Source organism: Pteropus vampyrus, unplaced genomic scaffold (assembly GCF_000151845.1).
Source record: "Pteropus vampyrus isolate Shadow unplaced genomic scaffold, Pvam_2.0 Scaffold681, whole genome shotgun sequence".
Taxonomy (NCBI): domain Eukaryota; kingdom Metazoa; phylum Chordata; class Mammalia; order Chiroptera; family Pteropodidae; genus Pteropus; species Pteropus vampyrus.
Window position 1 is genome coordinate 531,516 of NW_011889462.1, and position 25,336 is coordinate 556,851.

General features: G+C 39.7%; 1 pseudogene; it reads left to right on the forward strand.

Moving 5' to 3' along the window:
• Positions 1-651: 651 nt before the first annotated feature.
• Positions 652-24,345, forward strand: LOC105309199 (annotated as a pseudogene).
• Positions 24,346-25,336: the final 991 nt, after the last annotated feature.

Consider the following 25,336-nt stretch of genomic DNA (forward strand, 5'->3'; position numbering starts at 1 on the left):
CACCCCTATGTTTATTATGGAAGCAACCTAAGTGTCTATAGATAGACAAATAATGAAGATATAGTACATATATATGATGGAGTATTACTTGGCCATAAAAAAGAATGAAATCTTACCCTTTGTGACAACATGGATGGACCTAGGGATATTACACTAAGTGAAATAAGTCATACAGAAAATGACAAATACCATATGATTTCACTTATATGTGGAATCTAGAAAACAAAGTAAACAAATAAAACAGAAACAAACTCATAGATTCAGACAACAAACTGATAGTTGCCAGAAGGGAGGAGGTTGGGGTGGGGGGATGGGTGAAAAAGGTGAAGGGATTAGAAGTACAAATTTGCAGTTTCACAATAGTCATGGGGATGTAAAGTACATCGTGAGGAATATAGTCAATAATATTATAATAACTATGTATGGTGCCAAGTGAGTACTAGACATATCAGGGGAATCACTTCATAAGTTATACAAATATCTAACCACTATGCAAATGTCTAACCAATATAATATTAGTTACACCTGTAACTAATATAATATTGAATGTCAACTCTAAGTGAAAAACAGTGTTTTTAATTTTTTTTAAAGAAATATCCACAGAGGAAGGAAAAGACCAGAAACCAACCAAGAATCTAGGAGAGACTAACCATGAGCTTCAACTGGACAGAATGCTCAGGTAAGGCAAATATTGAAGTATCCATAAAATTTGCCATAGTAAGGTCATTGGTGTCCCTAACAGATTTAGCAAGTGATGAGATTTGAAATGTGAAAGGGAAATGGAGAAATATTAGCCAGAAAATACATCTTTAATCTATTTGCTGTACAATCTATAATGTTAAAGGAGATTATCTGAAGATTATATAATCCATTATTTCTTGCAGATATCCCAGAATGTATGTCTGGATCAAAAAGGATCATGGACCACAGTGTTTTGGCCCCTAGAAACCTGTATTAAGTTCTCCTTTGGCACAAAGTGTCCTGCTTCTCCTAAGGAGTGATTACAAGGAGCAGGCTGCACTGATTTCCAGTAGTCACTGAAAGATTATTTATTGTTACCTATAAGACCAGAAAAGGAACACGTTTTAGAACTTTCAATGTCTCGTTAGGAATTAACATGATGATTTCTTTAAGGGCCAATGCAAATCATGTAACAGAGAACATTTGCATTTTTGCTGAGCATTAGAAAAATCAAACAAATTTGGTTGATAATAGCATAGAATAGCAAAAATAATAGCATAGAACTCGCATGTTTCTGCATACCACTTTGTCCCAATATTAATGTGCTCCTGTATATTTTTCCTTGAAGCTGATTTTCATCTATTCCTCTATTTCCATTCTAACCTATTGACTCTTAAGCCTCATACAAGACACTCTAAACAAGTAGGGAAAATAGTAAACAACTCACTTGTGATGTTCATTTTCTGCATCTCTAGGAAACAGGTAGAGAACTACAAAGATAGAGCTGGGTTGAAGAAAGAAAGAATGGATCATAAGAGATTTGATTTCCCTTGAGCCTCTTGGATACTCCTGCCTACAAAGGTCTACCCACTAGCTGGATAAAATGTCCTACTGTAGAACAACATCCTTTGGTCCTTAACTACTTTTCCCAGTCTTTTGATAGAAACTGGTTTTGACTTACCATGTCTGGAAATCTAACTATTGCCCAGGGCACACTAATAAATGGGATGACTCAGACATTCACCTTCTCAGGCTCAGTAGTTTTCATTTCTCATGCTAGGCAGAAATAAGTGATCCAGGAAGCTTTTACCTGTATTATCTTCTAAGTCTGTGAAGTCATTATGGAAGAAGCACTCATGTCTTTCAATACTGCATGTGGTAAGATGGCCCTCACACCATGATCTGGAATGGGTGGGGAATTTAAAAGAAGTCAAAGGCTGTTAGGGAGGTCTGAGATAAGATTCTCTTATTGGTAGGTGGTATTTCTTTCCCAAGTCTGTGCTCTCTTAAATCCTCCAAAAAAAAAAAAAGTGTCATTTATTGAGCAAACTTGCCTCTTGCCTTAGCCTCAGCTCACCTCTCCTGAAACTTGGCTCAACCTCAGGTTGTCTTAGTTTGAAGGACGGCTTGCCGAGCACAAGGATCACATATTGCTAGAAGCCATGCAAATCTAGGATCTGCTTTTTCTTGGCCTTGGTCCTCTTCTGCTCTGAAGCACTGGTGGGAGGTCTCCATTCAGATGGTCCATCTTCCAAATGGGAGTCCTCTTTACCTCAAAAGATCCGCCTGTGCCCAGGAACCAGGACCTAAACCGAGGGGACAAATCTTTTTGGTTGGAACCTACATGAGGGCCCCAAATCTTGGAACTTCCTATGCCCCAGAAACTCCGGCTGGTCCTTAACATAACTCAGTTCAGGACCACTGAGGACACACAGGCTGAACAGTTCAGACCAGATTCAGAACTAACTATTATGAAGTGTGACCCAAGAACCCTGAAGAGATAACAAGAATCCCAGAAATACAAGCACCCAGTAATAAAACGGAGTCCACGTTATACTTGACAGCAATGTCCTTTGGCTCTAGGCAGAATCATTCTTTAGGGAAAGATGTAGATGTGTCTCCTAGAGTCTTCTCTCGCGGAACGGGTAGTCTTGAGACAGTCACTGGCCTCTCTGCGTCTCCATTTCCTAATCTGTTACCAGTAAGGCAAGGACTCCCCGCAGCACTCGCTGACTGTTCTGCAGCCCAATAAATGGAGCCGCCAACACTACTGCGGCCTTTCTGAAGACCCGTAGACGCCGGTAAGCGCGCAAAGACCCTAGCGATCCGCTGTGGCTGCTCGGTAGAGCTAGGCTGCGAAGCCCCGCCCCGCTCTCTTGTAGGCTCCGCTTGCTTTCCGCTCTTGCCGCACCCCAACCGCGCTCCAGCTGCGGTGGCGCCCGGACCAGGACCGCGTGCAGGGCGACGCATGCGCCAGAGAGCCTGTCCCCAGCTCCGGATCGGTGACTACAGTGCACCGGTAGTGGTTTCCTACGGGGCACCACGCAGGAGCCTCGCCATTCTGAAGCGGAGCAGTAGAGACGGAGGGGCACTGATTGGAGCCCCGAGTGGGTGTGAGGCTCTTTCTCGATCCCAGACCCTAACGCGGGTGAAAGACCGGAGAGGAGACCCACAGTGCAAATATTTAAAAAGAAAACAAGGCCCATGACAGCAGGGTTTCTCCCAGGAAAGCACAGAAGCTTCGTGCTCGTAGTGGTGGCAGTAGTAGTCATGATGATAAAATGTGACGCCATCTTCTCAGAATTACAATATACAAAAAATTGTAGATAAAAATACAAACTAAAAGAAAACTACTATAACATAGCCTCATATCTTAGGTGACTGTGCTAAACCTTCAGACAAAAGGTTTTACAAAAATGGGATTATAAAGGGCATAGCTATTAGAGCATGTTTTCTGTAAACAATGTAAAGATTAACTTGGTCAATGTATTTCCCAGTTCTTTCATATTGAAAACTTCAAATACAAAATTTGAAAGACTTCAATGAGCAGACATACCTCTAGTTGTTCCTATGGATCCTGAGAAAGAATATTGCTATAGAGAAAGGCTCCTGGTGGATAAATGGGATCAAATTTAAAAGCAGAATCTCTCCCCGCAAGCCACATTTCAGGGAGAAGCCTGCACTAAGCAGCCTGTCTCCCACTCTGAACTGCACTGAACTGCCTGCCTGCACTGCATTCCTGCTAGCTGAACCAGTCCCTATAAAGGAGTTCCTGGAATTATATTTCAACCACTAATACTAAGGCTTTCCCCATCCAAGCATAGCTCCGACAGCTTTATCCTTATTCAGGACAGTACCTTTTGGACCAAACTGCAAGGATTTAGAGTCCTCATTTGCATGAGAACATACCAATTAGGGACCAGAGGCAGGGACTCCTATCTATATGTCAACTCCCCAGGTGGCTTGTAGAGCACAGTTTTCCTTTTCACCAGAGAAGGAAGACTGAGTTTCTCTGGCTGGAGCTGAAATACTGAAGAAGTCTTGCCATAGCAGGGCAGACAAGATTGGAGCACAGGGAGTGGGGTAGGGCTACCTTGCATACATGCTGTTTTTGTGGCACAACTGTACTGCTTCATTACTGAGCTGTTTTCACAGCTGTGCTGCATCACAATTCTGCTGTTTGCACCAAATAAAGTTTCTTTCTTCAACGCACCCCAAATTGGGGATTCCTTTTGGCATTGAATTGGCACCAACAATCATCGGTTGACATTACCAAGCAAGGGCTCCCTGCCCTATATGCATAGAAGCTGATACTATGGCAATGGCTTTTGAGGAAAGAAAAAGGCTGTGAGGTGGACCAACAAAGTGACAGAAGGCAAGGTTCAAATCCGTCTTCCGGATCCAGAGTTCAGGCAAGATTAAAGGGGTTTCAGCAGCATATCTTCCTGAACAATGGACCCTTAGCTTCTGAAAGGGTTCCAGCATTCAAGTTCCGGTCATGTCTCAGTTCCTTAGTTTCCTGGTGGGGAACAGTTAAAGGTTTACAGTGTTACTCACAAGTATTATATCCAAGATTTCAACTTTGGTCCAGGTCTTGTTAGAAACAGAATGGGACCAGTTTGAGCAGGTTCTGAGATTACAAAATCAACAGCTATTAATATTTTGCCATATTTGCTTTATCTAGATGTATATTTATTTATGATGACACATCAGCCCTAAATATGTCATTACGTATCTTCTAAGATTAAGGACATACTACTACATAATCGCAATACCATTATCACACTTATAAAAATTTTCACAGTAATTCCATAAAAAGCATCTAATATCAAGTCCATATTCAAATTTCCCCAATTGTCCCAAGAATGTTTATTACAGAGGTTTTTGTTAAGTTTTGTGAAGCTGTGTTTTTTTAAACTAGGATTCAACAAAACCCACATATTATATTACATAAAAGTGATATGAGGAATAAATAAATGAAGACATGGGAAAATTCACTCCCTAAATAATCAAGTACTGATTCTCCCATTAGAATAAGTATAGAGAATATATTCTCAGAGAGCATAAATCTACAAATAGGTAGAAAATTTTTGTTTTAATTTTGTTTCGCATTTTCTGAGCATTCCAGAGTATTCACTACCAATACTACCACACAGTGCATCAAAATCAAATTTTATTAAAAAATCAAAATTCTATTCCAGAGTTATCAATTTTCAGGCATGTTTTACAGCACAAACATTAACACTTCTAAATATTTGTTAGTTGTTTTAAATTTTTTCTATTTCAACAACACTGAGTATTAAAATAACAGCACAAGTCAGCAGATCATTCACAATTTTGAAAGCACAGAAATAACATTTATAGGAGATTGACATGTAATACAGTTAAATTTTGTGTGCTAGTTAAAGGGGACTATGTATAGCAATAAACTCTGCCATCAATTTGCTGTTAAGAGTCCTGAAATTCTATGATTCTCAAAAATATTTTTAAATATTAAGAGAATTGCAGTATTTGAAACTTTATGCATTACATACAACTTTCAAAAATTTATTCACATTATTTCAAATTTGCACAATTTACATTCTCATAAAATGTAGCAGCACTATAACACAACAGGCAATCCTTTGCATTGTTTAGATACGCATGAATTTCAGTCATCATGATTTAGTTAAATAACACCAGTTCCCTAATAACACAATTCAAACTTCAGTTACCAGTGTATATTAACCATAATTACATGAAGGGCAAACTTCTCTGCTAGCTCTTCGGTCTACAAATCACTACGTTAATAATGGATACACATCATAATCAGTGACCGGTCACATCACTTCTTTCAAAGTTTGTCGGTGAATGGTCACTGCAAATCTCTTATTCAATTCACGAAGAGCGGCAACAGTTGTAGTTGTGTGGGCTCTTTGTCTCCCAGTGATAAACCATTGTGGTTACTAAGAATTGTAGAATCTGGGTAGAGTCCATTCAGACCTCCATAGCTGCATAAGGTTGTGTCCCTAGAGTGATGTCTCTCCCCATTACTGCTGATATGGGAAATTTAAGAAATCTAAGATGGCCACCCTGTCCCGGAGGAATTTTAACAACCTCATCTCCCTGGAACACTACCTTCTACCCCTCATCCCCCACCCACAAAACAAAAGACCGCCAAGTATGCGGAAGTAATCAATGTATAAATCTATCTGTCTGCCTTTGTTCTGGGCTCAAACTCTGGAGAGTGACTCCTCTGAGGCCGCCAGTGTAAATAAACCTCCTTTAATTCTTAGTTCACTGAGTGCCACTTGGTTTTTCCAGGTCCACAGGCCAAAATCCGCATCATTTTGGTTCCCTGACCGGGAAACCCAACCGCGCTGGCCCCTTGAAGCCACGGGTTTGGGCACAACGCTGAGACGCTGGTTGGCCAAGGCAACTGAGGAACTAGAAGGTGCACCCCGCCCCAGTTGAGCGGTCTTAGGCCCAGCTGCACTAGGCTGGCCCCACTCCGTTGTCTCCCCCTCCCGACTCTGAGCAGCGAGAACAAGGAGATTCAGCAGATCCACATCGGACACGGTAAGGCCGAGGCCCACGGTAAGGCCGAGGCCCACGGTAGACAGGCCCACCCTAAGGGTGGAAGGAGAGACTGATCACCTCCCAGGGGCAAGGCCCCTCAGACAGGGACCATCAGGGAGGGAATGTTTTAATCTCTGAGAGCATGTGTGCATCTGTGTGGATCTCAGAGACCTGTCTCTGAGTTTCCAATCTGTGGCCCCACAGTGAAAAACTATGGGGTCTGAGAGGGCCCCAACCTGCGGTTCTGTAGTGACATCATAAGGCATAAAGGTGATTCATCCCTCCAGGGAATGACCAGGCCCGGGGTTTATACGGGTACACCTTAGCCAGCACACGCTGAAAGTCTTGAGAGAGATGTGGCCAGGCAGGCATCTGAGTGGTCTCTGAAAAGGGACACCCCACCCTTTGTCTGTTTTTGTGGTACCAACACAGTGGGAAACATGGGGTCAGGTCAGAGTAAGGCAACGGTCCTTGAGAATACGTCAAAGAATTTCAAGAAAGGTATTTGCCTAGGAGGTGGTTATTACTGAACCGGTAAAAAGAGGCAAACTGAAGGAATAAAGAAAGTGTGAAAGAAGGTTTGCGGAAGTAGTAGAAGGTCTGTGAAGGGAAATCCTGAGAAGAAATTTTGTGAAGGGAAAGTATAGGATAAGGTTTGTGAAGAAAATCTGAAAGGTAATTTTATGTAATAAAGTGAAACAAGGTTGGAAATTTAAATACCCAGAGCAAGCCGATGCAAAACAAACAAACAAACAATAAAAAAACTGGAATTGTTTCTAATGTTCTTTAGATTATTGGTCTGATGCAAATGTTTTGAAAAGGTTTTCTAGGAAGAAAACTAGGATTCTGTATTTCTTCAAAATAATTTTAGTGTTTTGCGTTGCTTTAACTAGATTTCTAAGACTTTAGAGAATATATTAACACTAGCCCTTATGCCTACTTCTCAAAGGAAGCTCCCTGCAAATATGGGGGGAGTTCCACTAAGCCAACTGTCTGAGATTGTATGTTGTAAAATTTTAAGGAGGGTTTCTCTGAGGAGTATAGGGTGACGCTGACCTTGGAAAAACTTCGTATTCTTTGTGAGCTTGAATGGCCTGCTTTAGGGGTAGGTTGGCCCTCAGAAGGGACCTGAGACCTCCCCACAGTGAGAGCAGTGTATCGGGTAGTGACAGGACCCCAGGATATCTAGGCTAAGTTCCGTACATAGACATATGGCAGCAGACCGCTACTATAGTGCTCCCTTGGGTCCAGTTCAGCACAAATAGGCAGGGACAGAATCAGGCACTTGTGACCCACCTGGCTAGGTGAAAGGACAAGGAGGCACCAACAAAAATAATTCACCCAGGGGCCCTAAGGAAGATTCTATCTAATGACTGCTGTACATCCCATAGCTCCGTCAGTCCCCGCGAAGCCGCTTTACTATCAATTGCCAGACAGGCCTCTACCATCAGTGCCTTTGCCGCCCCCTACCGCCCCAGAGCCCTGGCCTGACATCTCATTCAAGTTCGACTTGCTAATAGAAAAGCCCGAAGAACAGTAGTGGAGTGCCTGGAAACAAGAAGGCCAGGTTAGAATGATCCTTGTCCCTTTTGTTAGAAAGCTTGTGAGATCCCCACTACAGGGAAAACATCGTGAAAAGTCCAAATTAGAGGTAAAGGCTGGGTCTAGGAAGTCAACAAATGTGTCAAAAACAGCAGAGATACACCAGGAGGTAACTGACAAACAGGAAAAGCAGAAGGTGTCCCTGTTGACAGCTGCATTAGGGAACCCAGGTCTAATGCAACAGATGGCTGCTCCCACCAGGCAGAAAGAAACCACAAGGAAATTACACCATAACCAATGTGCCTTCTGTAGAGAGATCGGCCATTGGAAGAACGAGTGCCCTCGTCGCAGGGAAACTGTAAGTCCAAAAGGGCTGGAGAATTTAAGACATCAACCTGAGCCAGTTGTCAAAGAAGACTGGTCCGAAGGACAATCAGACTAGGAACAGTCGCAATAGAAGTAGGGAGGGGGCAATCAATGATTTGTATAGTGGACACTCAACACCATAGCCACGGCCAAACATCAAAAAAGAGTAAGTTTTGAGGGGCAGCTGAATTCTGTCACTTCCGAGTACTAGGTTTAAATGTAAGGGTTCCCTATACTGTAATTCCATTAATGAATAGTCAAGAACATAAGCAGCTGACCAATGCCAGAATAACTTATTATCAGGGACTGCTGTGTGAAAACCATGAGTCCATCTCAAAACTGTAAGTACATTTAAACCCTGCAGACTGCCTTGGTGCCAGAGGTCTTTAAGGTGTTCAATAACTGGGACTGGGCAGAGAAGGAAGCAAAGTATAAAAGGGTGCTAATTTTAGCTGCCATAATACAGGGACCATCTCAAGGTGACCTTAGGCAGTAAAAACCTTGCAGACCTGGAGGGCCTCGATCTTGGTTGGCTATGAGTGGCATTGTTGGGACTGAGACATAACATAAACAATATGCAGACTGCAAAAGGAAGGGCACTAGAAGGGCAAGTGTCCATCCAGCCCTGGGAAGCCAGGGAGGGGTGGACCTCATAAGCCTTCGCCCCACATAGCAAGCCTCTCATGAAAGGGTTGCTCTCTCCTCCAACAATTGAGGCCCAAGCACTTGCAAGCTCTAGTCCTAGAAAAAATCTGCCAGGATCACAACAGTAGAACCTTAGGTCACCCTCGAAGTGACAAAAAGAAAAATACTGAATTTTTACTAGATACTAGAGCTGCCTACTCTGTCCTGACCCTTCCCATAGGTCTCTCTCTCCAATGCTAACTGCCCAGTGACAGAAATAAACAGTCAGCCTAATGTAAATTTCCTTTCCCATTGTGAGACCAGGATTAGCAATGAAGTTCTCTGCCACACATCAGGACCAGAGTCCTGTGCAGAAAGTGCCTTGTCTGAGAAAGTAGGACACAGCCTAAAAAGGGAAGCCCCCTTGCCCACCACACAGTGCACGTTTGTAGGGAACCTAGGGCTAAAACATTCATAGACAACCCACCTCTGTCAGGGTTTCCTACTAGCAGGCCAACTACCTCCCAGCAATCTGTTAAAAGTCAGCCCTCGAGGCAAACAGAAAGGGCTCCAATTTACCTCAAATAATATGACATCGAACAACAGCACCACTACTTCCGTAAGTTATGCAAATTACTCACTAGATAGTTTGTTATTAATGGAAGAACCATTTATTCGTATGTTAAAACCAAAGCCAAAGGAAGAATTTTCTTACAGCAACAAAGCAATCAACTTCATCTTAAGCTAGTCTCAGATATGAGACCCATCAAAAGAGAGAGGAAATGAAATGGGACATCTCTTGCAGAGTTAGTCTTTTTAGTAAACCTAGTTAAGTTTTCTTCCCTCCTTTCTTTATAGAAAAAGGCCCTCTCCCTCAAATCCTGATAATTGCCCAAAACTCAGATCCTCTGGCTATTGATAAGGGTCATCAGCCCATTGTTAAGCAGAAATGGTGTTAAGACAGGCAGGGCCCCTAAAGTCTGAATGGGAGGGGACTTTAGGCCACAGGTCTTTTTACTCTTTAAGCAATATATTAACCAAGTCTGTTTTCCTTTACTCGCTTAATAGGCAAATTAATAGATATATGATTTAAATAATCAGTTTGAATCTTTTTCTTTGTCTAGGGACTAAGGCTGCACCTCAGCAGGAAACCCAAGACCCCACCCTGACTGAGGCAGAAAGGGAAAGGGCTCCATGAAACCCCAGTAGGCAGGGACTATGACCCTTCTCAGTAGGAAGCAGATACGGAAGAAGAGATCTCCTGTCCTGCAACATCCATAGTAATAAGGGGGGTCATGGCTCTTAGAAAGGAGTTAGGCAGGAAAATTAGTTAAGGGGTTTCTAGGTCTGCCTGCAAAGACACTGAGGTCATCCTGTCTCAGAAGGGGTTTGCTGTAATCCATCATGCACCCCAAGGACTTTAGGCTTCTCCCCTTACAAAATCCTTTTTGGGAGACTCCCCACAGTGCAAAAGGGGGATAGGATGTAACTGCAACTATATTAGCAGAAATTTAGGAAAAATAAAGATTTAAGGGTATTCAGTCAGTAGAGAAAGAAATTTAGTAAGTTCTGTGTTAGGATCTGGCTGGCTGAATTAACTTTTTGATAAAGGTTTATACCCAGGGATTTGTAATAAATTTAGAGTCATAGTCGGAAGACTTAGATCATAATTGGCTTATTTTCCTAACTATTGTAATATAATTCTCATTTAAAAGAGAAATTAAACTTTAGAAAGAGCCCCCATGCTTCTAGGGAATTAGGTCCACCCCATTTAGTCAGGAGAAGTAATAGGTTAAAGATTAGAAAAAGGAGCCATTCTAGCCAAACTAAACAGGCTCTCACATTGTTATATTAGCAACTCTCACTGCCATTAAAGTTACAGGTATTACTCTGTGAATCTGCCACAGAGTGGGTAAAGAAAACAGCATCTCCAGAGAACCAGGAAACTTAGACTACAGAACGTTTTCTTGATCAGCCACTCTGGATCGTGTTCCAGAGGCAGCAGAAAATCCCCCTGAGATCGTCGGCCCTGCTCTGGCCACCCCTGGAAGCTGGTCAGTCTACACTCAGCAGAAGCTTGAGGAATTTCATCCTGGGACTCCTTATAATTGGGCTTTAGGGAGGAAATTGGTGCAAAGAAGTGTGAACTATGTATCCATGTTACCAAAAGAGGTCGAGAAGTGTCCACTACCTCAGTTTTCTATAGCTACCGTGAATGGCAGTGCTTTTCAGATATAATTTCCAGTGCCGCACTGGACGTGGCAAGATTTACCACTTGCTGAATGCGGCAAGTGGCCCCTGAACAGAGACTTGAGTATGGGAAACCATGTAAATGAGGTAAGAGGATTAGACTCCCTCAGGAAAAGCATACTCAAAAGAGTAGGAGGAAGAAAATACAGATCACAGCCTGGTAGAATTCAAGAAAGCACGCGTGTTAAATAAATTTAAGGAACAGAGAGTCATAACCAGGAGTAAAACATAAGACAACAAGGGTCAAAGGACTGCAATGTTTGTGTACAGAGCTTAAAGTATATATTAGGGCTAGGGAATATGGTGTGCACACTCACTAGATTCAGCAATTTTAGATCTCATATAGGAAACTTGTCTCTGGTTCCCGGAGGAAGGAACTGTGAATAGTCAAACCTGGGAAAAGATCGGGAAGCTACTGAATTAATTCCTACCCAGGAATTCCAAGGCCCGAAACTGGGTGACCACACATAGGCTTTACTAGATTTGCAGAAACAAGGCCTATAATCCCCTCCCCAAAAATTGGGAAGGAAGCTGTATAATTGGCATAATAAAGCCTTCCTCCTACCTCTGATAACAGGGAAATTGCTTGGTCACCCGGTCCCAATGCCCTTGCTGGCACGGTGGCACGCACCTGTAGTCCCAGCTACTCAGGAGGCTGAGGCAGGAAAATCACTTGAGCCCTAGAGTTCTGGGCTGTAGTGTGCTATGCCAACTGGGTGCCTGCGCTAAGTTCAGTGCCAATATGGTGACCTCCTTGGAGTGGGGGACCACCAGGTTGCCTAAGGAGGGGTGAACCAGCCCGGGTCGGAAACAGAGCAGGTCAAAACTCCTGTGCTGATCAGTAGGAGTAGGATCACGCCTATGAATAATCACTGCACTCTTGGCCTGGGCAACATAGCAAAGTCCTGTCCCTATTACAGCAGGTAAAAAGAGAAATCCAAATAGGGGACTGGAAGGATAATGAATGGTCCCCAGAACACATAACTAATACTATAGGCCTGCCACTTGGGCAAAAGAGATCTTGGGGATACCGCATCCCCATTTACATGTTAAATTGAATTATCCAACTGCAGGCAGTTACTAATAAAATTAGGAGAGCCCTAACCCTCATGGCACATCAAGAAACTCAGATGAGAAATGCCATCTACTAGAATAGGTTGGCACTAGATTATTAGCAGCAGAAGGAGGTGTATTTGGGAAATTAAATCACACCAACTGTTACGTGCAAATAGATAACCAGGGCTGGGCCGTTGAAGATTTTGTCAAACAGATGACAAGACTGGCACATGTGCCCATACAAACATGGCATGGATGGGACCCTAATAACCTTCAGTGGTTGGTTCTCCACTTTGGAGGCTTTAAGACCTTAATTAGAGTAGTACTCCTTGTTACCTGCCTACTTCTGCCTTGCCTGTTGCCTCTTGTTCGGACAATTACCTCCCTTATAGAAGCTACAGTGGAGAGAAAGACTACAGCAAAGATCCTTACGCAATAAAATTATTGGTCCTTGGTCCAGGGAGACCAAGAGGGAGATCAGGAAGGTAATCAAAAAGGTGATGCCCTATAAAGAATTTAGACGAGCATCAAAAGCGGGGAATGATATGGGAAATGTCAAGAAACCTAAGATGGCCACCCTGTCCTGGAGGAATTTTAACAACCTCGTCTCCCTGGAACACTACCTTTCCCGTGCACACAAAACAAAAGACCGCAAGTATACGAAAGTAATCAATATATAAACCTTCCTGTCTGCCTTTGTTCGGGGCTCAGACTCTGGAGAGTGACTCTGAGCCCACCGGCATAAATAAACCTCCTTTGATTCTTAGTTCGCTGAGTGCCACTTGGTTCTTCCCGGTTCACAGGCCAAAATCCGCAACACTGCCAACACACACACACGCGCGCGCGCGCACACACACACACACACACGCCTGCCTGCCTGAGAAAACTCAAGGATGCCAGAATTTAATGTTAGTTCCAGCCAGCACCAGATGATAGGTCCCAACCTCCCTTTCTTAGAGCATTTATTAAAAAGGACTTAAAATTACGAATCCTTCCTCTCTCCCTTTGAGATGTATATGTACCTTCCACAACTCAGAAGTGTCTCACAAAGACCTGAAAGGCATTCCTTTAAAATATAATTATCAGAAAGGACAGGGCCTGTCTCCCAGGATAGAATCCTAACTTGATAATTGCAGACACAGCTGGCCTTTACAGTGTATTTACACTGACCAACTCTTAGTAATTTGTTACTTCTCTATTTAGGCCCCTGCTTGTCCCCCCTCACCCCCACACCCCTCCCCACCACCACAACCACCACCATTCTCCTTTTAAAGAACATTACCTCAAGTTCTGTTCAAGGTGGCAGAGTAGGTTATCTCTGTGCTTGCCTCCTCTCACAACCACATCAAAATTACTACTAAAATACAGAAGTATCATTGATAATCGCCTGAAGTCTAGCTCAACAGAAGTCCTATAACTAAAGATATACAGAAGGAGCAACTAAATATTATACGTCGAGTGTAAATGAAAATTTTAAAAATAATTTTTAAAAAGTCACCTCTGCACAAAGCTAGTCGACTTCTCCTACTGTCAGTAGTTACTGAATAAAATGTTTTCACTGCTTTATTTCCAGCTGTTTATCTTTGACATTACTTTAAGAAATGAGATGGACTTCCCATCCAAAATTTTGGATGTCAAAACTGATGACACTCCACATGCATAAAGAGGGTATGAAAAGGTTTATTGCTCACATAATGAGGCTTTCTGGAGTGTACAGGGTTGGCTCCCAAGCAGGTCCAAAAATGGCTTGAGAAAGCAGAGAAGACTGGCTTATGGTTTTTGTTAAGGGGTGGGGCTGAAGTGTGGGTTCCAATGCACATGCCAGGCCTTGTGTGGCTTGTACTTCCTTTCAGAGCCAAAAAAGGAAGCAACTGGGCTTTCATATCAGCTTGCCCAGATGTGGGGCAGAAGAAGGAAAACTGTAGCTTGAAAGCTGTCGTCAAACATCAAATATGGAGTCAGACTATTACACAAACCCATGTTACACTTTACAAAAAGTTTATTATTAAGAAGGAATTGTCCAATGAAGATGAAATTTGCAGCAAAGGAAAAAGTAGTCACACTGGAAGTAAAATTTTAATTGAACATATATGTTGTTACAGAAGAAATACCAGCCCTGCATGTGTGAAAGTGCCACCACTAAAGAGGCCTTATATTTGTAGCCAAAGGAAGTTGTTGAAGGGGAATTCATCAACATTGATAAGAGAAGTGACATAAAGGATAAAGATGTCCCAAAAGAAGTAATACAAGTTTTCTGGGGTTTTAGCCTAAGTCACCATTAAGTTGTCTATCAGATGGTCTACTTAATATGTTGATGTCCAGAATTTCAGAGAGTGTACAGCACACTGCTTCTGCACATGTGAAAATAGTGAGACCAGGTGTTCCTTACAACTTCAGTTCTTAGGAAATTGTTATAGAGTCGCAAATTTTGCAGGCAGTTTATTAGTTATCTATTGCTACATAATAGTCTACAACCCAGTGATTTAATAAAACGACAAGTATTTATTATTTCACACCATTTCTGAGAGTAAAGAGCAGCTTATCTGGGTGATTCTGGCTCACGGTCTCTCAAAGCAGCACTTCAACTCTCAGCTGGGCTGCAGTCACCTGAAGGTTTGGCCAGGGCTGGAGGATCCACTTCAAGATGGCTCACTCACATGGCTATTAACAGAAGTCATGCGGGCCTCTCAGCATGGCAACTGGCTTCCAACAGAGCAAGCAATCCAAGAGAGGCAGAAGCCAGTGTCCTTTATAACCTTCCTCAGAAATGACATGTGACCACTGCTGCCACATCTTACTTGATGGAATAGGTGACGCTGACACAATGTGGGAGGGGTCTACACAAGGATGTGAATACCAGATGTTATTTAAAGCTTTGTTATTGGATAGGATCACCCAAGTAAACAGTGAATACCAGAGGGAGGGATCACTGTGATGACAAATCACCCAGAATGGAGATGACAGTAGCAGTATCTTCTGTAGAACGCAATTAGGGCCCCATGTGTGAGGTTTTTGTACTCATCCATATTTTTCTTTTCTAGATGTTTTTCTGCATTTTTTTTCCATTTTTTGACTCTCTTACCTTGTCTTCTGCTCCTGCTCTTTATAATTTAAAAAATGGTTCAGACACATTTTTCTAGTTGAGTTTATTTTATATAAGTTCAAGTCCCAGATTTGGTGAGTTTTGCTAATTCTTGTTCCTCTCCCAGTGTGAGGGTTACATACTTAGTGATGAATCAAATCAGGGAGCTCTGCTTTTGAATTTGAAAGGGGTGAGGGAGTATCAACATGACACCACTGTAAAAGGCCTGTGGAAAGAGGGGGAAATTAACTCTCTCAGTCCTAGGATGGGAGGCCACATTCTTGTGGGGACCACATATTTTAGCTGGTAAACATAAACAAAACTGCCTGATGTAGTACAGAAGCCCATGTTCTCTATTACCTGAGACTCTAAGGTCCTCTAGTATATATTTAAGCAAATATGTAAAATGGGAGGCAATGGTCGCTAATCATCTATAATCTGCCTCTATTGATGATCTATATATTACAAACACTATCTAGATGCCTGAATATGTAGATCAAGATCAGAAGCAGGAAAGCCAGGTAGGAGGCTACTGCAATAAGTCATATACAAAATGATGGTGGTGGCTGAAATCATGTTAGTGGAGAGAGGGAGAAGTGGTCAAATCTGATGTATTTTAAGGATACAGCTGATAGGATTTTATGACTGCATGAGAGGTATGAAAGAGAGGAGTCAAATAATGACTGGATGTTTTGGGCCTGAGTAATTGAGCATATGGAATTGTCATTATTATGGGAAAAATTCAAAAGTGGAAAGGGCACGTGCTTCTATGTCCTCTCTAGGCACACCCCTCTCATAGCATCTCTGTGTTCACCAACTTGGAAGCTCTCTAAACCCTGTCCTTTTGGGGTTTTATGAAGGCTTCATTACATAAGCATGATTGATCAAATCACTGGCCAATAGCAATCACTCAATCACCAGTCCCTCTTTCCTACCTGGAGGTGGGAGGAATTGGAATGTGGGGAAGACTGAAAGTTCCAAACACACGGTTGATCTCCCAGTAACCCTTGGGTGGGGTCCAAAGTCACTTTCATTAACACAGTAAAAGATACCTTGATCACTCCGAACTCTTAGGAAATTCCAAGGGTTTTGGGAGCTGCAAGCCAAGAACTGTGGATAAAGATCAAATATCTTATAAATCATAATGTCTCCAAGTAGGATTATTATAATTTAACATGAACACTTTTGAGAATGAAAATGAGTGCTACTAATCATTAGACCTAGATAACAGGAGTAGACTAAGACTTTCAAACCAGTAAGGATGGCCTTCTTGCTGACAAGAGAGAGAACATACTGAATATTGAAATAGTTAACATATGAAGTAAGTATAAAATAATTGTCTGAGATAACAGAAGAGTAACTAAACAGACATATGGTATCATTGCTGAACAAACTGGTTGGTGGTCATGAATTCAAAGTGATTAGAATGACTCATTTAAATCCATAAATTACAGCTTCTGGGAAAGAAGCAATAAACAAGACAAAACTGTTCCTGTTATCATAAATCTTATGTTTTAATGGGAAGAAAATAAACAATGACTATTGCATACATATTCATGCATGTAGTGAAGCAAATAAAGCAGACTAAAGGGATGGAGATTGATGGGGGTGGTGAGAGTGGTGGGCATTTTATGTAGGACTTGGAGGAAAGCCACTGTGAAAAAGTCATATTAGAGTAGATATCTGAAGAAAGTAAGGGAGTGAGGCATGTCTATATCTGGGAGATCATAGCAAGCAGGTCAGTGGGGCTGGAAGAAAGTGAGGTAGGAAAAAGGAATCAGAAGTAGCAGGGTTGAGGAGCAGATCCTGCAGTGCCCTGTGGTCCCTCATGCTTACCATATCGCTGCCCTGCTTCTCAGAAAACCAGTGTAGTTATTAGTTTGTGATGCAGGAACTCCTCTAATACTTGTCTTCTACCTTACCATTAATTAGTAGACTTTGTAAATGCTCTAATAATAAAATAATGTAAAATTTGAAATTGACAATGCTCCTCCATTAGGTTGCTTGTAGGATTATCACAGTGAATGTACTGTCAATCACATTTAGCAGATGAAGAAATGCAGACACCAAAGCTTTTTATTGTACTCAATCTTCAATATCTGCTGTGTATTTTGCAATTAAGAACATCAATTCAGATTTTAAATTTTCATCAGAAACATTTGATCTACATTTAGATTCATAAAATTTACTATTTGCATACCAAGTTATTTCAGGCACATTTAAAAGTCTTACAAAACCTGAATCAATTATCTTTATTTAAATTTACATTACAATTAAAAGGGAAAATTTAGTTCCTTAGTCACACTAGCCACATTTCAAGTGCTCAACAGCCACATGTGGCTTCATATTGGACAGGGCAGTATTAGACAGACATTAACTCTTCAAAGAATACCTCTGTGAACATCCTAATTTGTGTTTCCATAAGATTTATATTTATCTCATCATTGTATTTAATATATCTCATTATAAGTATGTGAGGGTTTCTGTATCTTTTCTTGTATCAGACTATGTGATTAAAGGCATCACTTTTATTCACCTTCCTATCTCCAGAGCCAGGCACTATTCCTGACCAAAAGAGGTATAGTGGTATAGTGGGTTGAGTGCTATAGTGGGTTGAATGTGGCCTCCAAAAAACAATATGCCTAAGTCTTAACCCCAGAACCTGTGACAATGAACTTTTATCTAGAATAAGAGTCTTTGCAGGTATAAAGTAAAGACCTCAAAATGAGATTATCCTGGATTAGGGTGGACCTAAATCTTATAAGGATGAGTGTCCTTACAAAAGACAGAAAAGAAGACATACAGAGATACAGAGTTTGAAAAGGCTATGTAAAGACACTGACAGAGACTGGAAGGCAGCCACAAGCCAAGGAATACCCAAGGATTGCTAGCACCCACAAGAAGCAAGGAAAGAAAACTGGAATGGACTTCATCTCAAAACCTCCACAAGGAGCCAACTCTGCCAACACCTTGATATCAGATTTCTTGGCCTCTAAACCTGTGATAATAAATTTCTTTTTTAAGCCATCAGGTTTGTTGCAACTGGTACAGCAGCCCTAGGAAATTAATACAAGTAGTCACCATCATTACCATGGATCAAGGATCATGTCAGGAAGTAGAAAGCCTCAGGAGTAATTAAAAGAGATCACTTCCCCTGATTTTATTAATAACCAAAAGAAAAGTTTTGTGAATATAGATGGTATGCTATGAGACTCTGAACATGATTTTAGGAAAGGAACAGGGAGATAATATAATCTTGTAATAGAACTAAAGAGTTTTAGATAGCCCCCATATAACATTTTACCTAATGATAAAACACTAAAAGAACTCTGCCACATTAAATTTGGTAAACAAGGGTACTTAGTATTACTGTTATTATTACTAATATTGGCTAAAATTCTTATCAATGCAATAATTCAAAAATCAAAAATGTAATACCTATTAAAAAGAGATCAAGTTTAAAAAACAAACTGAAGATCAAATTAAGGAAAAAAATTACTGAAATTCTAGCAGAACATTTGAATTGTTCAAGCAAATCATCTAAAAATTTCCTGTTCACTAATTTGATAAGATATAATGAAATTTTCTTCATATTGCAATAAATATATAAGTATCAAGGTATAACTTTACTGAGAAAAGCATGACATTTATAAGGACAAACCAAAAGTGGTTTGGAGAGATACGAAATAGAACTTGTTAAATTGCTTCTCAGCCTTTTGGCTAACATCAAGTGTAGAACTTGTTAAGGGGTAAAAGAGCAGGGTGGGGCATCTGAGCACTGGGCAGTCTATAGCTGCATCCAATTCCAGGACAAGAGATGCACGCCACTAAGGTCCTAAGAGGTTTAACCAATAAATCATTTTATAATCTTAGATTTGGATCAGTGATCCATACCGAGTTAACATATAATGTACGAAGTTTCAGTTGGGGTTCATTTTATTTGCATATGGCTATCCAGTCATTCACTTATTTGTTAAAAACTATCCTTTTTCCCTTGAACTGCTAAAACTTTGTCAAAAATCAATTGGCCATATTTGTGTCAATTTCTGGACTCTTTATTCTGTTCCACTAACCTATCCATCCCTTCACTAATACCAAGTTATCTTGATTCTTATAGCTTTATAGTAAGTCTTTTAATTGGGTAATGTGTTTCCTCCAACTTTATTCTTTTTCAATAGTTTCGGCTATTAAGTTCTTTTTTTTCATTAAATACTATTATTCTTTATCTCTGGCAATTTTCATTGTTCAGAAGTCTACTTTGATATCAATACAGTCACTTCAGATTTCTTGTGTTTACTGACTGTATGTTATATCTTTTCCAACCCTTTATCTTTAAAATTCCCTATATTTATAGGGAGTCATATATATATAGACACTGAGTCATTTCTTTAAAATCCATTCTGACAATCTCTGTCGTTTAATTGGTATGTTATGCCATTTATATTTCATGCCAAAATGAGTTAACATAGCAAGGCTGCTGCTATCTTTAGAAAGGCCTGCTTGCAAGGCTGGCCCTTGGCTAGCATCTGAGAACTTGCCTAGCGAGCTGCCTATACTCATATAAAACTTCCCCTACCTGATAAAAGTGGCTCACTGTGTCTAAACTAACAAACAACATGGTGTGTGCTGTACACCTGTTTTCCTTTCTGGCGTCTAGAATTTCAGTGACACAGGTACTATGTGCCTCCATGACTGACTCCTGAGAAAGACCCTGAACTTGCAGGCTCAGTGAGCTTCTCTAATAGATAACACTTCATACAAGTTATTACAATGTGTTGCTGGGAGGAATTAAGCGCATCCTGTGTGATTCCACTGAGAGGACTCTAGGAAGCCTAAGTCTGGCTTCCTCTGGACTTTATCCCACCCTTTCTTCCCTTTGTTGATTCTGTTGTGCATCCTTATGCTGTAATAAACCTTAACCACAAGTGTGACTGTATCATGAGTCCTGTGAGTCTGTGAAAAATAATTTATTTTAATTTGGTAACAAAAATTTTAGTTAAATGTGTACTTAGCAAAACACATGAAATGAACTAACAGTAAAAAAAGCTTTAAATTAAGGCTTCACGATTTCATATAATCACAAAAACCAAAATTCTACAGTATTAGTATAATGTTTAAATTTTCAAATTTAATGTTATAAAACCAACTTATCTTAAAGGATTATAAATTTTAAAAAAAGATTTGAATTTGAAAAATCAAAATTTTTAAAATTTATGGCTCCAACGCCTTGAATTTTTCAAAAGCATAGCTGTTGAATGTGTTAAGAGCAACATAGTACAAAAATTATATTTCACATAACTGAAATTACTTCAATATACATATGTAATTTCTGAGGTATGCTACTTCAATATAAATTGAAAAAAGCTGAAATGCAAGAGGCATTCTGAGGTATTACATAATACTGAAAAGGATTTTTTTTTTTAATACTGATTTCACAAGTTCAAGGTACAAAATGGTTACATAGCTTCCACTTCTGTAATAACAGCTGTTCATTGTTCCTGGGTTCCCTATATAAGGTTAGACTGAAATCAGTGGAGTCTTCCTATAAAACTAGCTGTAGCAACTTGAGCTGTCTTGACTAATACTATATTGTCACTGTGCTTCAACACCCATCTGCTTCAGTTCTGTGGGATTTAAATCTCTGTCCCACGATTTATGTCTTTTTCCAAAGCCATTTGATATAATCTTCTGATTAGAGTTTAATAAAAGATTAAATAAACACCTAATACCCAACTTCCATGTTAGATATTCTGTACATCTCAGCAAACAGCACCAAGGCAAGCTGGGCCACCAAACCTCCATTTTCTTCATGGCCAAGCATCAGGGACAGGGCAGGTGTCAAACTAGCTTGGGTACAACTTTTTGTGGCTGAAAACAAAGCAAAAACTACATAATTTTAAATTTAATATATATATATATAATAAAAATATGTAATAAACATTTTCTCATTTTATATATGAGAAAGGTAAGGGCAAATAAAATTATATAAAGGGCCTTACAAATATATAGTTTTAGAGCTGAAATTTAATCCCAAGTCTCTCTGATTCCAAGGCTATTTACACATTGTATGACTAATAATAAAAGCTGAATTTCACCTGACGTTCAAATCTCATTTTTAACCCAGTGCCTATGGCTTTAATAACTGTTATAATTAACAGAACCAATAAAATAATTGCTCTTAATGTCTTGTGGTTATAAGCAACCACCTGCCTTATCCTTAAAACAAACTTATCCTTACAACAAAATAGACCGATATCCTTCATAAATACAGATGTTAAATCCTTTAAAATGATTAAGAATTTTTATAACAGAATTTTTTAAATCACAAGTAGAGAATCAAATTTTTGGCCAGCTCTAGAAAAGAACCAGAATCGAGCAATAATGTTGGTAAGAATACAAAAGAACAATAGCTTCTACTTACAAAGGGAATGGAATTTTGATCCTAAAATTCACCATTAGAAAAGAAAATTTTTTTTAAAAAGTAATCAAGGAAGGCCTAAATGCAGATTTATCTCAATCCATAAATACTACTTTTAAGAATTATTAGAGGATGAAATCTATCAAAATAAAAAATTGATTCTAAAAAGAAAACATGATATGAATAAACAACAGTGATAGGCAGAAAAGTACAAAATATTGCTAAGTCTATATTAATGCAGTTTTTTTAAGATAACATAAAATTCTAGAATTAAGACTACAAATAATTTCCACATGGGATATACTAAATGGGAATAGGCAGGATATGCAAATGCATAAACTATGACCTAGCAATCCTGCTTTCAAGTGAAATGTGTGGAGGGATATTATAATGTTAGATGAACAAGCAGAAAGAAGCAATTTAATGGAGTAACTATACAAAACAACATGACATGAAAACATTCTGCTGGAGGACAAATGAACAAATTCAACAGCAGAATACTAGCTATGTGCATTGCGAATAAATGCTCAAAAAAACCAAGTCATTTTACAAGTTCAAATGTAAATAAAAGAATACACATAATACAAATTAAAATTATTGCAATGAGTTCAGAGACTGGAAACAAGAAATGAAGATTAAAGGAAATAAATATATAAATACTGTATAACAAAATGGACCATAGAGTGTTGTAAAAACGAAAAAAAAAAAAATTTACTCACCACTCTGCCCTCCAGTCAAAATTAGAAATTTAAAAAGATTTAAGTAAAAAAATTAAAAAATAATATGGAGGACTTCCATTCTTAGGAAAGATGGAATGAGTAGTGGAAACCAGATTAACCTTCCCACCTAAAACAATCTAAAAAATTAACAAAATATATGGAAAAAATGTTTCCAAGACAGTGGACCTCAGGCAACAAAGAAGAAACAGGAAACTAATGAGATGAGCCCTACAACTGCCTTGGCTTTCTGCTTCGAGAAATTTTTGGACTGTGTTGCAGGGACAAAAAACTGAGGCAGAGCCTGGCAGACTCCCACAGTTTAAGACATAGATTTGAGTGTCTCGGGAGACCAAGGCAGCTAGATTTCATAGAACAGAGTAACAGAAAAGAGAGGACTACAGGGAGAGGAAAACCCAAAGATCTGCAGAGGGACCCTCTTGAGCATTCAGCAGAATGTATATGAGGAAATTACCCAGGTTCATGGAAAAAACTATCCAAAAGCATTGGAGGGAAAAGTGCCCAGCGCTCACTGAGGGCCTGTTCCAAGGAGGCAGACTGAAAATTTTCATAATTCATGGCCCATCAGGTTGAGTACTCAGGAAGTTCCTACCTCAGTAGTGAGGAATAATTAATCCTAGACTGAGTACTGCTCTGGACCTACCTAATAAATCCTAAAAAGACAACAAAAACCAAAAAGGATCAAACCGTCTTCAAGTAACAACTATAATTGAGAATAAAGCTCAAAAGTATTTATAGGAATACAAAACATCCAGCATCCAAAAATGTAAAAAATCACAGTGTCTCACATCCAGTAAAAGATTACCAAGCACGCAGACAAGAAAGCATTATCTATATAATGAGAATAATCAATGAATTGAAACTGATCCAGAACTGATACAGATGTTAGAATTAGCAGAAAAGGACATAAACACAAGTCTATAACTATATTCTCTGTGTTCAAAAAGTTAAGTACAAGCATAAAAGTATAAATGCCCAAGTCAAACTTCTACAAAAAAAAACTATATCTGACTACCAGAGTAAACTCAGGGCTGAGGTTCTTGATCTTCCACAATAGGTGAACCACAGCAAGTGAGTACCCTTACACCCACTTCAATGCAGTACATCAAGAAGTATACAGATGAAAATATTCAGGGAGGCCTAGCTCCCAAGTCTCCATCTCCAATAAAAGACTGTTATAATGTTTGGCAACCAGTTCCAATGTGATGATCTTATCATTTGCTCTTTAGAAAGTCAAGGCATTGAATGGCTTCATCTTATGCAGTTTGATCACAAGAAAGAACTGAGAAAACTCAATGTCTATCCTTATTAATTTCTTAGACCTTAGATATCTTGATAAGGAGCCCTGGGAGTATAAAATGAGAAGAAAAGCTAGAAGACCTTAAGTAAGCTACTTTTTGTACATGTCCATCATCTCATAAATGAATACGGACCCCACCAAGCAAGAGAGACCTTGAGTGTCATGATGGAGGTGCAGAAACGTGAATGCCTTGAAACAGATGAGAGGTTTCAAATGAGAGGAATAAGTCACTGAAATGATTCAAAATTGCTTGGCTTCTTTGCCTGATGATTTGCCCCATTCAGAAGCAGGGATGAGAGTAAAAACTGAACCAATGGATGCCGATGATAGCAACAATTGCACTGGACAGAATGAACAACGAAGAGAAAATTCAGGTCATCAAAGAGATCAGATTATAGAGAAAGATGCTGCCTTGTGTGTTCTAATTGATGAAATGAATGAAAGACCATGAAGGATGTTTCTTCTTCTTTTTTTTTTCCTTTCATTAAATTGCATCATATAGTAGTTAATTTGCTCTCGGAGAGTCTTAAAAGAGATACAACTAGTAGTTATGTAAACAGCTTCACTCTCCAGCTTTATCAGTTATGAGATGTCCCAGGTAGTAATTACACTTTATACCAAGCATAGGCAAATAAGTATGGCTACATTAAGAGTAATCAACGTAAAAAGCAAAGTGCTGCTGTTGCATGGAACATTCCTGTTTTTGGAGTTGTAGTAAATGCTAAAGATAATCCTCAGTAATAGCAAGCTTTCATTCCTAAAAAGTAGATTTGCTATTTGCCTTAAAAATGATAGATAAATAAAAGATACCAATTGTAAAAAAAAAAACAAAAACAAAAAACAAAACTACATCTGAGATGAAGAATACACTGGATGGGATGAACAGCGGATTAGACATGGCAGAAGTAAAGATTACTAAACTTGAAAGCAATCAAGTTCACATTTCCAAAATGTATTCCCCCAAAATGAAAACATCAGTGGGATGTGTGATGACTTCAAGCAGACTAATATATAAACAATGGGGGGGAGTGGGGAAAACAAAAACATATTTGAAGAATGATGGCCTAAAACTTTCCACACTTAAAAAACTAAAACCTACACTTCCAAGCTCAATGAAACCTAAACAAAAGAAACATTTAGAAAAGAACACCAAAGAACACATAATCAAACTGCTCAAAACAAATGATTTTTTTAAAAAAAATCTTGAAGTGACATCAGAAACGTAGCAGTGTGAGAAATGTCCCCAGATTTCACACCTTGAAAAAGTAATAAGCTGAACATCTAAAACGCAACAAAAAAACCCAAACTGCACACCAACACATCTAAGCATGGGATATGCACATAAGAGGTACCACAGGTCAGAACCCCAGGTGTCAGGCGGTGGACTGGGAGAAAAAAAGAAGCTGCCTCCACAGCTGGAGCTCCCTGTAGGAGGAGGGGGA